General features: G+C 37.4%; 5 non-coding genes across 5 annotated transcripts; all 5 read left to right on the top strand.

Moving 5' to 3' along the window:
- The first annotated feature begins 578 nt into the window (after positions 1 to 578).
- On the top strand, positions 579 to 660 carry TRNAS-CGA (transfer RNA serine (anticodon CGA)). The gene has a single exon. It is a non-coding gene; the product is annotated as a tRNA-Ser (tRNA).
- Positions 661 to 2256: 1596 nt separating this feature from the next.
- On the top strand, positions 2257 to 2338 carry TRNAS-CGA (transfer RNA serine (anticodon CGA)). Its single transcript has one exon. It is a non-coding gene; the product is annotated as a tRNA-Ser (tRNA).
- A 2418-nt stretch (positions 2339 to 4756) lies between these two features.
- On the top strand, positions 4757 to 4838 carry TRNAS-UGA (transfer RNA serine (anticodon UGA)). The gene has a single exon. It is a non-coding gene; the product is annotated as a tRNA-Ser (tRNA).
- Positions 4839 to 6433: 1595 nt separating this feature from the next.
- On the top strand, positions 6434 to 6515 carry TRNAS-UGA (transfer RNA serine (anticodon UGA)). Its single transcript has one exon. It is a non-coding gene; the product is annotated as a tRNA-Ser (tRNA).
- A 3486-nt stretch (positions 6516 to 10001) lies between these two features.
- TRNAS-CGA (transfer RNA serine (anticodon CGA)) lies at positions 10002 to 10083 on the top strand. The gene has a single exon. It is a non-coding gene; the product is annotated as a tRNA-Ser (tRNA).
- The last annotated feature ends 5944 nt before the right edge of the window (positions 10084 to 16027 follow it).

Here is a 16027-nt window from a genome sequence, read left to right as displayed (position 1 = left end):
TACATCATTTGCAGATAATAGAAATCTATGTATTGATAGCTGGAAATCCTCTACACCAAATTTCTTTCAGCAATAAAATGTCAATTAAAGTATTTAAACTGGTTCCAAAAAGACAACTGAGAACCATCAGCAATGCCATATATTTTGATGGCTGCATTTTTAAGACGATGGACTTGAAATATTCATGTTGGATGAAATCATGTTCAGTTTATTGTATTAGTCTTGAAAAGATTGGATTTTGCTTATGAAAGATTAGTGAAAAGAAAATATAGTAAAAGTTGGGAATAATAAAAAAAATGCAGATTAATTCCCTGGCAGTGCGCGGTGTCCAACCACAATTTTAAGCATGAGAAACATGTGGTCAACAAAATCACTGCGTTTCTTAATATACAATCCATTTATCTTCTTCTACTCTTTGATCTCAGACCACTTCTTTCTCTTCAGTAAGTCAGTCTAATTTTCATGCTCATGGCTTTGTAGTTCAGTAGAGATTCAGGTGAACTTAGACCAAAATCTTCTCACAGGCTCTCCCTCTGTGCTCTCATGGTAAAAACATCTGATAGATTATTCAACAGTTGGCTGTGATGGCCGAGTGGTTAAGGCGTTGGACTCGAAATCCAATGGGGTATCCCCGCACAGGTTCAAATCCTGTTCACAGCGCAGTGTTTTACTTGGTCAAAACTTTGGACCTTCTCGAAAAGAGTAAAATAATATATACAGTATATTATTAAAACGGGCCAAGTGATATGAAAATGGGACAACTTAACATGTTTGAATCGAAATCTGCCTCAAGAATGAGATTTAGTAGTATGAAAACGCCAAGAAATATTACTCGATGTTTCCCATGATATTGATGACATCATTTGCAGATAATAGAAATCTATGTATTGGTTGCTGGAAATCCTCTACACCAAATTTCTTTCAGCAATAAAAAGTCAATGAAAGTATTTAAACTGGTTCCAAAAAGACAACTGAGAACCATCAGCAATGCCATATATTTTGATGGCTGCATTTTTAAGACGATGGACTTGAAATCTTCATGTTGGATGAAATCGTGTTCACAGTTTATTGTTTTACCTTTGAAAAGATTGGATTTTGCACATGAAAGATAAGTGAAAAGAAAATATAGTAAAAGCTGGGAATAATAAAACAATACAGATTAATTCCCTGACAGTGTGCGGAAACCAAAGACAATTTTAACCATGAGAAACATGTGGTCAACAAAATCTCTGCGTTTCTCAATATACAATCCATTCATCTCCTTCTACTCTTTAATATCAGACCACTCCTTTCTATTCAGTAAGTCAGTCAAGTTCTCTTGCTCATGGCTGTATCCTACAATAGATATTCATGTGAATTTAGGCCAAAATCTTTTCACAGGCTGTTCTCTGTGTTCACATGGCAAACACATCTGATAAGGTGAGCCTATAATTGGCTGTGAAGGCCGCAAATCCCCACACAGGTTCAAATCCTGTTCACAGAGCAGTATTTTACTTGGTCAAATCTTTGGACCTTCTCGAAAAGAGTAAAATAATATATACAGTATATTATTAAAATGGGCCAAGACATATGAAAATGGGACAACTAAATATATTTGAGTCGAAATCTGTCTCAAGAATGAAATTAACAAGTATGAAAGCTTAAAGAAATATTACTAGATGTTTCCCATGATATTGATTACATCATTTGCAGATAATAGAAATCTATGTATTGATAGCTGGAAATCCTCTACACCAAATTTCTTTCAGCAATAAAATGTCAATTAAAGTATTTAACCTGGTTCCAAAAAGACAACTGAGAACCATCAGCAATGCCATATATTTTGATGGCTGCATTTTTAAGACGATGGACTTGAAATATTCATGTTGGATGAAATCATGTTCAGTTTATTGTATTAGTCTTGAAAAGATTGGATTTTGCTTATGAAAGATTAGTGAAAAGAAAATATAGTAAAAGTTGGGAATAATAAAAAAAATGCAGATTAATTCCCTGGCAGTGCGCGGTGTCCAACCACAATTTTAAGCATGAGAAACATGTGGTCAACAAAATCACTGCGTTTCTTAATATACAATCCATTTATCTTCTTCTACTCTTTGATCTCAGACCACTTCTTTCTCTTCAGTAAGTCAGTCTAGTTTTCATGCTCATGGCTTTGTAGTTCAGTAGAGATTCAGGTGAACTTAGACCAAAATCTTCTCACAGGCTCTCCCTCTGTGCTCTCATGGTAAAAACATCTGATAGATTATTCAACAGTTGGCTGTGATGGCCGAGTGGTTAAGGCGTTGGACTCGAAATCCAATGGGGTATCCCTGCACAGGTTCAAATCCTGTTCACAGCGCAGTGTTTTACTTGGTCAAAACTTTGGACCTTCTCGAAAAGTGTAAAATAATATAAACAGTATATTATTAAAACGGGCCAAGTGATATGAAAATGGGACAACTTAACATGTTTGACTCGAAATCTGCCTCAAGAATGAGATTTAGCAGTATGAAAACGCCAAGAAATATTACTCGATGTTTCCCATGATATTGATGACATCATTTGCAGATAATAGAAATCTATGTATTGGTTGCTGGAAATCCTCTACACCAAATTTCTTTCAGCAATAAAAAGTCAATGAAAGTATTTAAACTGGTTCCAAAAAGACAACTGAGAACCATCAGCCATGCCATATATTTTGATGGCTGCATTTTTAAGACGATGGACTTGAAATCTTCATGTTGGATGAAATCGTGTTCACAGTTTATTGTTTTAACTTTGAAAAGATTGGATTTTGCACATGAAAGATTAGTGAAAAGAAAATATAGTAAAAGCTGGGAATAATAAAACAATACAGATTAATTCCCTGACAGTGTGTGGAAACCAAAGACAATTTTAACCATGAGAAACACGTGGTCAACAAAATCTCTGCGTTTCTCAATATACAATCCATTCATCTCCTTCTACTCTTTAATCTCAGACCACTCCTTTCTATTCAGTAAGTCAGTCAAGTTCTCTTGCTCATGGCTGTATCTTACAATAGATATTCATGCGAATTTAGGCCAAAATCTTTTCACAGGCTGTTCTCTGTGTTCACATGGCAAACACATCTGATAAGGTGAGCCTATAATTGGCTGTGATGGCCGCAAATCCCCACACAGGTTCAAATCCTGTTCACAGTGCAGTATTTTACTTGGTCAAATCTTTGGACCTTCTCGAAAAGAGTAAAATAATATATACAGTATATTATTAAAATGGGCCAAGACATATGAAAATGGGACAACTAAATATATTTGAGTCGAAATCTGTCTCAAGAATGAAATTAACAAGTATGAAAACTTAAAGAAATATTACTAGATGTTTCCCATGATATTGATGACATCATTTGCAGATAATAGAAATCTATGTATTGATAGCTGAAATCCTCTACACCAAATTTCTTTTCAGCAATAAAATGTCAATTAAAGTATTTAATCTGGTTCCAAAAAGACAGCTGAGAACCATCAGCAATGCCATATATTTTGATGGCTGCATTTTTAAGACGATGGACTTGAAATCTTTATGTTGGATGAAATCATGTTCAGTTTATTGTATTAGTTTTGAAAAGATTGGATTTTGCTTATGATAGATTAGTGAAAAGAAAATATAGTAAAAGTTGGGAATAATAAAAAAAATGCAGATTAATTCCCTGGCAGTGCGCGGTGTCCAACCACAATTTTAAGCATGAGAAACATGTGGTCAACAAAATCACTGCGTTTCTTAATATACAATCCATTTATCTCTTTCTACTCTTTGATCTCAGACCACTTCTTTCTCTTCAGTAAGTCAGTCTAGTTTTCATGCTCATGGCTGTATCCTACAATAGATATTCATGCGAATTTAGGCCAAAATCTTTTCACAGGCTGTTCTCTGTGTTCACATGGCAAACACATCTGATAAGGTGAGCCTATAATTGGCTGTCATGGCCGCAAATCCCCACACAGGTTCAAATCCTGTTCACAGTGCAGTATTTTACTTGGTCAAAACTTTGGACCTTCTCGAAAAGAGTAAAATAATATATACAGTATATTATTAAAATGGGCCAAGACATATGAAAATGGGACAACTAAATATATTTGAGTCGAAATCTGTCTCAAGAATGAAATCAACAAGTATGAAAACTTAAAGAAATATTACTAGATGTTTCCCATGATATTGATGACATCATTTGCAGATAATAGAAATCTATGTATTGGTTGCTGGAAATCCTCTACACCAAATTTCTTTCAGCAATAAAATGTCAATTAAAGTATTTAAACTGGTTCCAAAATGACAACTGAGAACCATCAGCAATGCCATATATTTTGATGGCTGCATTTTTAAGACGATGGACTTGAAATCTTCATGTTGGATGACATCATGTTCAGTTTATTGTATTAGTTTTGAAAAGATTGTATTTTGCTTATGAAAGATTAGTGAAAAGAAAATATAGTAAAAGTTGGGAATAATAAAAAAAATGCAGATTAATTCCCTGGCAGTGCGCGGTGTCCAACCACAATTTTAAGCATGAGAAACATGTGGTCAACAAAATCACTGCGTTTCTTAATATACAATCCATTTATCTCCTTCTACTCTTTGATCTCAGACCACTTCTTTCTCTTCAGTTAGTCAGTTTAGTTTTCATGCTCATGGCTTTGTAGTTCAGTAGAGATTCAGGTGAACTTAGACCAAAATCTTCTCACAGGCTCTCCCTCTGTGCTCACATGGCAAAAACATCTGATAGATTATGCAACAGTTGGCTGTGATGGCCGAGTGGTTAAGGTGTTGGACTTGAAATCCAATGGGGTATCCCCGCACAGGTTCAAATCCTGTTCACAGCGCAGAGTTTTACTTGGTCAAAACTTTGGACCTTCTCGAAAAGAGTAAAATAATATATACAGTATATTATTAAAACAGGCCAAGTGATATGAAAATGGGACAACTTAACATGTTTGACTCGAAATCTGCCTCAAGAATGAGTTTTAGCAGTATGAAAACTCCAAGAAATATTACTCGATGTTTCCCATGATATTGATGACATCATTTGCAGTTAATAGAAATCTATGTATTGGTTGCTGGAAATCCTCTACACCAAATTTCTTTCAGCAATAAAAAGTCAATGAAAGTATTTAAACTGGTTCCAAAAAGACAACTGAGAACCATCAGCAATGCCATATATTTTGATGGCTGCATTTTTAAGACGATGGACTTGAAATCTTCATGTTGGATGAAATCGTGTTCACAGTTTATTGTTTTACCTTTGAAAAGTTTGGATTTTGCACATGAAAGATTAGTGAAAAGAAAATATAGTAAAAGCTGGGAATCATAAAACAATACAGATTAATTCCCTGACAGTGTGCGGAAACCAAAGACAATTTTAACCATGAGAAACACGTGGTCAACAAAATCTCTGCGTTTCTCAATATACAATCCACACATCTCCTTCTACTCTTTAATCTCAGACCACTCCTTTCTATTCAGTAAGTCAGTTCAGTTCTCTTGCTCATGGCTGTATCCTACAATAGATATTCATGTGAATTTAGGCCATAATCTTTTCACAGGCTGTTCTCTGTGTTCACATGGCAAACACATCTGATAAGGTGAGCCTATAATTGGCTGTGATGGCCGCAAATCCCCACACAGGTTCAAATCCTGTTCACAGTGCAGTATTTTACTTGGTCAAATCTTTGGACCTTCTCGAAAAGAGTAAAATAATATATACAGTATATTATTAAAATGGGCCAAGACATGTGAAAATGGGACAACTAAATATATTTGAGTCGAAATCTGTCTCAAGAATGAAATTAACAAGTATGAAAGCTTAAAGAAATATTACTAGATGTTTCCCATGATATTGATGACATCATTTGCAGATAATAGAAATCTATGTATTGATAGCTGGAAATCCTCTACACCAAATTTCTTTCAGCAATAAAATGTCAATTAAAGTATTTAAACTGGTTCCAAAAAGACAACTGAGAACCATCAGCAATGCCACATATTTTGATGGCTGCATTTTTAAGACGATGGACTTGAAATCTTCATGTTGGATGAAATCATGTTCAGTTTATTGTATTAGTTTTGAAAAGATTGGATTTTGCTTATGAAAGATTAGTGAAAAGAAAATATAGTAAAAGTTGGGAATAATAAAAAAATGCAGATTAATTCCCTGGCAGTGCGCGGTGTCCAACCACAATTTTAAGCATGAGAAACATGTGGTCAACAAAATCACTGCGTTTCTTAATATACAATCCATTTATCTCCTTCTACTCTTTGATCTCAGACCACTTCTTTCTCTTCAGTAAGTCAGTCTAGTTTTCATGCTCATGGCTGTGTAGTTCAGTAGAGATTCAGGTGAACTTAGACCAAAATCTTCTCACAGGCTTTCCCTCTGTGCTCACATGGCAAAAACATCTGATAGATTTTTCAACAGTTGGCTGTGATGGCCGAGTGGTTAAGGCGTTGGACTTGAAATCCAGTGGGGTATCCCCGCACAGGTTCAAATCCTGTTCACAGCACAGTGTTTTACTTGGTCAAAACTTTGGACCTTCTCGAAAAGAGTAAAATAATATATACAGTATATTATTAAAACGGGCCAAGTGATATGAAAATGGGACATCTCCAACATGTTTGCCTCAAGAATGAAATTAAGCAGTATGAAAACTTCACGAAATATTACTCGATGTTTCCCATGATATTGATGACATCATTTGCAGATAATAGAAATCTATGTATTGGTTGCTGTTAATCCTCTACACCAAATTTCTTTCAGCAATAAAAAGTCAATGAAAGTATTTAAACTGGTTCCAAAAAGACAACTGAGAACCATCAGCAATGCCATATATTTTGATGGCTGCATTTTTAAGACGATGGACTTGAAATCTTCATGTTGGATGAAATCGTGTTCACAGTTTATTGTTTTACCTTTCAAAAGATTGGATTTTGCACATGAAAGATTAGTGAAAAGAAAATGTAGTAAAAGCTGGGAATAATAAAACAATGCAGATTAATTCCCTGACAGTGTGCGGAAACCAAAGACAATTTTAACCATTAGAAACACGTGGTCAACAAAATCTCTGCGTTTCTCAATATACAATCCATTCATCTCCTTCTACTCTTTAACACTAGAACTACTGAGGTAGTCATTTTGACTACTTCGCACTATGTATTTCTCCTCTGTGACTACATTTTTTGGAATTCCGGCTTGAGACTCGGTGACTTTTCCTCAAATAGGATGTTAAAAAAGATTTTGTGGCAATAAATAATTTAGGTGCAAAAATTGCCCATTTATTTCAACATTCACCTATAACTACTAAAAGGTAGTCTTTTTGACTACCTGCTATATTTTGCTGTCCTTTTGTCACTAAAAGTTGCTGTAAAGTTTTGTGCATAATTTTTTCACTGTATCTTATTTACCCTGATGTTCAAATAGATTTAGTTCAATTCAGATGACAAACTTTTCACATTTTCATCGTGTTACCTGGTTAGATTATGACTGGGGAATACCGTTATGCAAAGCGATAATGTCTAGGGACCGTTTTGTAGAAATTATGCATTACCTCAGATTTGATGAGAAGTCCAATCGATCGCAGAGACTGCAAACCGGCAAATTTGCTCTCTTTTCTATTGTGTGGGACAGGTTTATTGCCAATTGCATTGCTTGTTACAAACCTGGCCCATACATTACGGTTGATGAACAACTTTTCCAAGCAAAACCAGGTGTCCTTTCACACAGTATACACCTTCCAAGCCAGATAAATATGGCCATAAATTTTGGCTAGCTGTAGATAAGGATAGTAAATATGTTGTAAATGGCTTCCCTTATCTGGGTAAAGATGATTCACGCCGTGCTGATGACCGTTTAGCTGACCACGTAGTCATGAAACTATTGCAGCCGTTTTTGAAAAAAGGTCGAAATGTAACCACCGATAATTATTTTACATCAGTAAAACTTGCCAAACAGCTAAAAAGCCAGGGAACGACTATCGTGGGAACGCTAAATAAGATAAGACGAGAAGTGCCTAAAGAAATAAAAACAATGAAAGAAAAGTTGTACAGCACTAAAGTCTATAAAAATGAGGATAATTTTACACTTACCGTGTATCAAGGTAAGCCAACCAAAAATGTGATAATTCTGATTTCCGTCCATCCCGATGTTCTTGTTGCTTCTGAATCTCCAAAAAATCTCCAGAAACTGTAAAGTTTTATAATGAAACAAAATATGGAGTAGATGTAGTAGATCAGATGGCACGCAAATACAGCACAAGAACAGGTACTAGGAGACGGCCTGTTCACGCATTTGAAAATACCTTAGACTTAGCGGGTATAAATGCTTGGATATTATACAAGAAGATGACCACCTGACAAATGTCACACAAGGCATTTTTGCAAAAGCTTGTCACAGAGTTGAGTGGTCCGTATGTTGTATCTAGGGGAAAGGGTGGCATGTCTCAAGTTGCTACATCTTCAGATGTGATGTCTCAAAAAAAACTTTGCCAGATAAAAGCAAAATGCAAAAATAAATCGATCTGTTGGAAATTGTATGACTTGCCATAAGTCTTTGTGTGGGCAATGTACCGCTGTAATTGAAAGACGATGCCTGAAATGCGAATCAACAAATGTTTAGAAAGTTACCGGTTGTACTTCATAATAACGGTTGGTCGTTTTTATTGAGATTCTGCGCCATATTTTCATTTTTCTTCTCCTTCACTTACATTTTCTCTGCTTGTTGTTCTTGAGTTGTTGTTTATATGTGTGCACTTTAATAATAAATTATTTTAAAACGTCTATTATTGTTTTGCTTACTTTACTTTTGTTATTTCCTGTAGAAAAATATGAAAAAAAATAAATGAAAAAAACATTCCAAAGCATTACTGTTGGATCTCACAATAATAATACATTAAAAAAATATAATTAATAAATAACCACAAATGAAACTCTAATAACGAAAACAAGTCAGTAGTCAAAATGACTACATTCAGTAGTTCTAGTATGTGTCACGAGTACAGTAGTTCTAGTGTTAATCTCAGACCACTCCTTTCTCTTCAGTAAGTCAGTCAAGTTCTCTTGCTCATGGCTGTATCCTACAATAGATATTCATGCGAATTTAGGCCAAAATCTTTTCACAGGCTGTTCTCTGTGTTCACATGGCAAACACATCTGATAAAGTGAGCCTATAATTGGCTGTGATGGCCGCAAATCCCCACACAGGTTCAAATCCTGTTCACAGTGCAGTGTTTTACTTGGTCAAAACTTTGGACTTTCTCGAAAAGAGTAAAATAATATATACAGTATATTATTAAAATGGGACAAGACATATGAAAATGGGACTACTAAATATATTTGAGTCGAAATCTGTCTCAAGAATGAAATTAACAAGTATGAAAACTTAAAGAAATATTACTAGATGTTTCCCATGATATTGATGACATCATTTGCAGATAATAGAAATCTATGTATTGATAGCTGGAAATCCTCTACACCAAATTTCTTTCAGCAATAAAATGTCAATTAAAGTATTTAAACTGGTTCCAAAAAGACAACTGAGAACCATCAGCAATGCCATATATTTTGATGGCTGCATTTTTAAGACGATGGACTTGAAATCTTCTTGTTGGATGAAATCATGTTCAGTTTATTGTATTAGTTTTGAAAAGATTGGATTTTGCTTATGAAAGATTAGTGAAAAGAAAATATAGTAAAAGTTGGGAATAAAAAAAAAAATGCAGGTTAATTCCCTGGCAGTGCGCGGTGTCCAACCACAATTTTAACCATGAGAAACATGTGGTCAACAAAATCACTGCGTTTCTTAATATACAATCCATTTATCTCCTTCTACTCTTTGATCTCAGACCACTTCTTTCTCTTCAGTAAGTCAGTCTAGTTTTCATGCTCATGGCTTTGTAGTTAAGTAGAGATTCAGGTGAACTTAGACCAAAATCTTCTCACAGGCTCTCCCTCTGTGCTCACATGGCAAAAACATCTGATAGATTAGTCAACAGTTGGCTGTGATGGCCGAGTGGTTAAGGCGTTGGACTCGAAATCCAATGGGGTATCCCTGCACAGCTTCAAATCCTGTTCACAGCGCAGTGTTTTACTTGGTCAAAACTTTGGACCTTCTCGAAAAGAGTAAAATAATATATACAGTATATTATTAAAACGGGCAAAGTGATATGAAAATGGGACAAAATCTGCCTCAAGAATGAAATAAAGCAGTATGAAAACTTCAAGAAATATTACTCGATGTTTCCCATGATATTGATGACATCATTTGCAGATAATAGAAATCTATGTTTTGATAACTGGAAATCCTCTACACCAAATTTCTTTCAGCAATAAAAAGTCAATGAAAGTATTTAAACTGGTTCCAAAAAGACAACTGAGAACCATCAGCAATTTCATATATTTTGATGGCTGCATTTTTAAGACGATGGACTTGAAATCTTCATGTTGGATGAAATCGTGTTCACAGTTTATTGTTTTACCTTTGAAAAGATTGGATTTTGCACATGAAAGATTAGTGAAAAGAAAATATAGTAAAAGCTGGGAATAATAAAACAATGCAGATTAATTCCCTGACAGTGTGCGGAAACCAAAGACAATTTTAACCATGAGAAACATGTGGTCAACAAAATCTCTGCGTTTCTCAATATACAATCCATTCATCTCCTTCTACTCTTTAATCTCAGACCACTCCTTTCTCTTCAGTAAGTCAGTCAAGTTCATTTGCTCATGGCTGTATCCTACAATAGATATTCATACGAACTTAGGCCAAAATCTTTTCACAGGCTCTTCTCTGTGTTCACATGGCAAACACATCTGTTAAAGTGAGCCTATAATTGGCTGTGATGGCCGCAAATCCCCACACAGGTTCAAAACCTGTTCACAGTGTAGTGTTTTACTTGGTCAAAACTTTGGACCTTCTCGAAAAGAGTAAAATAATATATACAGTATGTTATTAAAATGGGCCAAGACATTTGAAAATGGGACAACTAAATATGTTTGAGTCGAAATCTGTCTCAAGAATGAAATTAACGATTATGAAAACTTAAAGAAATATTACTAGATGTTTCCCATGATATTGATGACATCATTTGCAGATAATAGAAATCTATGTATTGATAGCTGGAAATCCTCTACACCAAATTTCTTTCAGCAATAAAATGTCAATTAAAGTATTTAAACTTGTTCCAAAAAGACAACTGAGAACCATCAGCAATGCCATATATTTTGATGGCTGCATTTTTAAGACGATGGACTTGAAATCTTCATGTTGGATGAAATCGTGTTCACAGTTTCTTGTTTTACCTTTGAAAAGATTGGATTTTACACATGAAAGATTAGTGAAAAGAAAATATAGTAAAAGCTGGGGGCGTGGCCTGGATCTCACACAGGGAGGACGTGTCTTATAGCAGCTCCCGCTTCCAGCCACAAAACTACCTTATTTGGCCCGAACGAAAGTGGCTAAAACTAATTTTGGTGTGCCCCAGGCTTGGAGGAGAAGGTGAGGGGTGGTAGGGAGAAGAGAGGGGCTGCTGCTCTCCGCCGTGACACCGGAGCGCAGAGCGGCCTCGTGGAGGGTGCTGCAGCACTGGAGAGAGATGGGCGCCATCTTTACATCCCCCTGAGCACAAGTCCTGGAAACCGGACTGCAGGAGGCCCTCGATAGAGGCGTGAGACCGCGGAACAAGGAGCGGTCTCGCCCGTTAGAGCAAACGGCGGTGAGAGGGAACCCCCGGTGATCTGTCTCTGGGGCCTGCGGGGAGCACTATCGTTACGTGCGGTGGAGGAGGGTGCTGGCTCTGGGCCAGACGAGGTGTTGACGGCCCCCTATTTTTACTGAGACATTTCCCAGGGTCTGAGTTGTTTTTGGATCGGGGGATATCGCTCTCCCCACATAGAGGTGCTGCTGTCTACAGATTTATGCGACATTGGTGAGGAGGACATTGTGTCTTTTCTGCAGCGCCGTGGTGGGGATTTGACGTTACCCTGTCCCTACCGGCTCCAGCAGATCCCCACGGATGTTTCCATATATTAACCCCTCGCCCTCCAAGTTGCATGGGGCTATTTTCATATAGAAAAATGCACTACTAGACTTTTCTGGATGCACGGGTGGTAAATTAAAGGCGCGCTTTAATTAAGCAAAATGGTCAAAACTAACAAAGAGCGTGCAAAACCGTTGGCTGCACAGGCGTATAGAAGCAAACAGGGTGAAATGGATAAATTTTTGAAAAATAAATCTGCTTCATCTAAGCCTAATGCTAAAAGGCTCCCTGCAGAGGTTGTGGAGGAGGAGCATGTCGAGGACTCAGACTCCAGTGATGATGCTTCAGGCAGCGATGTCACTCAATCAGATTCTGGGAAACTTTCTAGATCGTTTTTTAAAAAATTATTAGCACAAGCTATAAAACCATTAGTTAATGAGATATCTGGCATGAGAGCGGATTTGCTACACATTGGTAATAGAGTGGAGTCTTTGGAGTCCTCTCAGTCCTCTATCATTAGCCACTCCAATGCCATGAGAGAGCATCTGGACTACCACAGAACACAGCTTAACAACTCTTTTCTGGCTCTCGAGGATCAGGAAAATTGGAGTCGCAGGAAGAACATACGGATAAAAGGCTTGCCTGAAAGTGTTTCCACAGAAATATTAGAAAAATCTACAAAGGAGATCTTTGCCCTCTTAATCCCACAAGAAACATGTGATCGAATTATAATAGAGAGGGTGCATAGATCACTTAGACCAAAGCCGAAGCCAATGGAACCTCCGAGGGATGTGATTTGCGGCCTATTGAGCTATTTGGATACCAATGCTATTTTGTCTGCCTCAAGAGACATTAAAAATCTTTCTTATGAGGGATCTGCTATTCATCTTTATCAGGACGTTGCACCGTCAACCCTTGCAAAAAGAAGAGTCCTAAGGCCCCTCCTGGAGGTGTTGCGCTCATGTAAAATCTTATATAAATGGCTGTTTCCGTTTGGTATATCTATACAAGGAGATGGTAGGCAAATAATGGTTCGGACCCCTGAAGATTTACCCAAAATATGGGACGCTTTTGGCATTGCCCCTATGGATATTCCTTCCTGGCTACCTCTGGACATGGATCATCGCACACCTCTCCCTGTCCATGCTTTTACTGGAGGGCAGGGTGACTGGGTCCTAGGAAAGAAACGCTCGACTCCTAAAAGAGGGAAATCTGGAATGGAAAAGGAGATACCCCCCTGAGCTTTCTTGTGCTTCTCTCGGTTGCATTTTTCCAATACTGGAGCCGGACCCCTCGATCCATTCGGACATGTTCTATCTTATTTTAGCTTGCTAAGTTTGACATTTACTCATGTGTTGTTATCATTCAATTGCCGTATAAGTTAACATGTGCCACTTGTGTGTCAGAAATGTTATTTCCTGCTCTGTTATGGGAGGTATGTTTGACCACCTACCTCTGCTACAGGCAGGTAGTTGGTTCTTGTTATATTTCTCTTGTTTTATCTTAATAATTTTTAGGGTTTTTGTTATTTTTTTTATCTCTTTGTTTTTTTTTAATTTCGGTGGTTTGATGACAGAGGAATCTTTGTTATTACTTCCTTTACCAAACTATGGGTGATAAGGTGAACTTCGCCACTATGACAGTGGCTTCGTATAATGTAAAGGGCTTGCGATCCCCAAGTAAGAGAAGCCAAGTAATGAATCTTTTGCATTCAAAGAAGTCTAGTATAGTTTTCCTGCAGGAGACACATTTTAAAAAAGGGAGAGTCCCAGATATGTCTAGATCTCGCTACCCGACCTGGTATCACAGTACGGGTGGTTCAGCGTCGGGTGGAGTGAGTATTGCTATAAAGAAAAATGTTCCCTTTATTTTGAGTGATTGTTTATCGGATTCAGAAGGCAGGTACATTATAATTAAGGGCTTTTTGGCCAACACTAAGATTACCCTGTGTAATTTATATGCCCCAAATAGGAACCAGATAGGTTGGCTGTGTAAAACAATGAATGTTCTAGAACTTTTTACTGAGGGTCTGTTGTTGGTGGAAGGGGATTTTAATGTATCTTTGAACCCAATTTTAGATACTTCAACGGGCAGGTTGGCTCAAAGGGCGCTGAGAAGATTACACCTTTCATTACAAAAATTGCATCTGATAGACCCTTGGAGAACACTTTTTCCTTCGGGCAGAGATTACACTTTTTATTCCCATCCGAATAATAGCTATCACAGAATTGATTACCTATTGATACAAACAGCTAATCTCCAATTAGTTAAAAAAGCTAATATAGATATCATCTCTCTCTCAGACCACGCTCCCATTTTCCTTGACATAGAGATAAAAACTCTACCACGGCCGGCTGGGTCATGGTCACTGAATGAGACACTGTTGGACTCGGATTCCCACATTGAAAAACTGACAAACACTCTTGACTTCTTTTTTCAAAATAATTTGCACTCAGGCCCGCCCTTGCCTATGGTATGGGAATCACATAAAGCAGTAATGAGAGGGGAATTTATAGCCCTAGGCTCCTATTTGAAAAAAGAGCAAACAAAAAAGGTTGTGTCTATTCTACATCAAATAAGCTCCTACGAGAGACTACATAAGAGATCTCAGGTAAATAAAACATTATCTGAACTGACAGATCTGAGAACCTCATTGAAAAACCTTTTAAACATTCAATCAGCAAAAATCTACATGAGAAGTAAGCAGAAGTTTTATCTTCATGGCAATAAAAGTAGTAAGCTTATGACATCCCTACTTAAGAAACAAAAAGAAAAGACGTTTCTTAGACAACTCAGAGCTTTGGATGGCTCCTCAATTCTCGGGACTGCAGATATTGCCAGGGAGTTTAAAACCTTTTATGAAAATTTATACAATTTAAATACACCGGATAGCATGCAGGAGCCAGCCACAGCCTTGGCAAAAATAAAAGAATTCTTGACCTCACTGCATCTCCCTAAAATAACTCTTGAAGGCCAGTCCTTGCTGACTGCTCCAGTTAGCCCCAAAGAAATTTTAGACACTCTTTCTACTATTCCGAACGGAAAGGCACCGGGTCCAGATGGTCTTCCCATTATCTATTATAAAAAGTTTATAAAAACACTGTTACCTCGCCTAGTGTCTTTGTTTAATTCCTATCTGGAAGGCCAGCTCCCCCCTAGACAATCCTTAGAGGCATACATTACAGTCCTCCCTAAGGAGGGTAAAGACCCCAACCTGTGCGCTAGCTACAGACCAATATCACTGCTTAATGCAGATATTAAGATGTGGGCTAAAATATTAGCGGGCAGATTAAGCAATTTCTTACCTAAGCTAATTCATGCAGATCAAGTAGGTTTTGTAAGAGGCAGGGAAGGGAAGGACAATTCTACTAAAGTCATTCAGTCTATAATGTTTGCTAAGACTCGGGGTATACCTTTGATGCTTCTGTCGACGGATGCTGAGAAGGCTTTCGACAGAGTGAGCTGGAGGTTCATGGAACAAGTAATGCTTAGGTTTGGCTTCCCCCAATATATAACAGCGGTCCTCTCGCTTTATTCCCAACCGACGGCCAAAGTCAGAGTTAACGGCACCCTGTCAGATAGTTTTGGGATTAATAACGGGACTAGACAGGGTTGTCCCTTGTCGCCATCTTTGTTCATTTTAGTTGTAGAAACTTTGATACAAAGCATCAGACAAGACCAACGTATAGAGGGGTTGTCGGTGGGTCGAAGGTCACTTAAAACTCTAGCTTTCACAGATGATCTGCTTTTCCTTATCTCCAATCCATCCCGGGCATTCCCAATTATCCTTCAGGCCTTTCATCATTTTGGTCTCCTTTCTAATTTCAAAATTAATTTATCAAAATCTGAAGTGCTAAGCGTTGGTCTCCCTCACTCTCAGACCTCCACTATTCGTACGCAGATTCCATTTTCTTGGGCTACTAATTCTATTAGATATTTGGGAATAACGATAACTAGAGATCCCGCCAACCTATTCCACAATAATTACATTCCTTTAATTCAAAAGGTCAAAAGCCTGATGCAGAAGTATAGCCTACCCACTTTAT

The sequence above is a fragment of the Dendrobates tinctorius genome, unplaced genomic scaffold, assembly GCF_039654945.1.
Source record: "Dendrobates tinctorius isolate UK_male_01 unplaced genomic scaffold, ASM3965494v1 ptg000151l, whole genome shotgun sequence".
Taxonomy (NCBI): Eukaryota; Metazoa; Chordata; class Amphibia; order Anura; family Dendrobatidae; genus Dendrobates; species Dendrobates tinctorius.
Note: the sequence above shows the minus strand (reverse complement) of the source record. Positions and strands in the feature narration are given on the sequence as shown.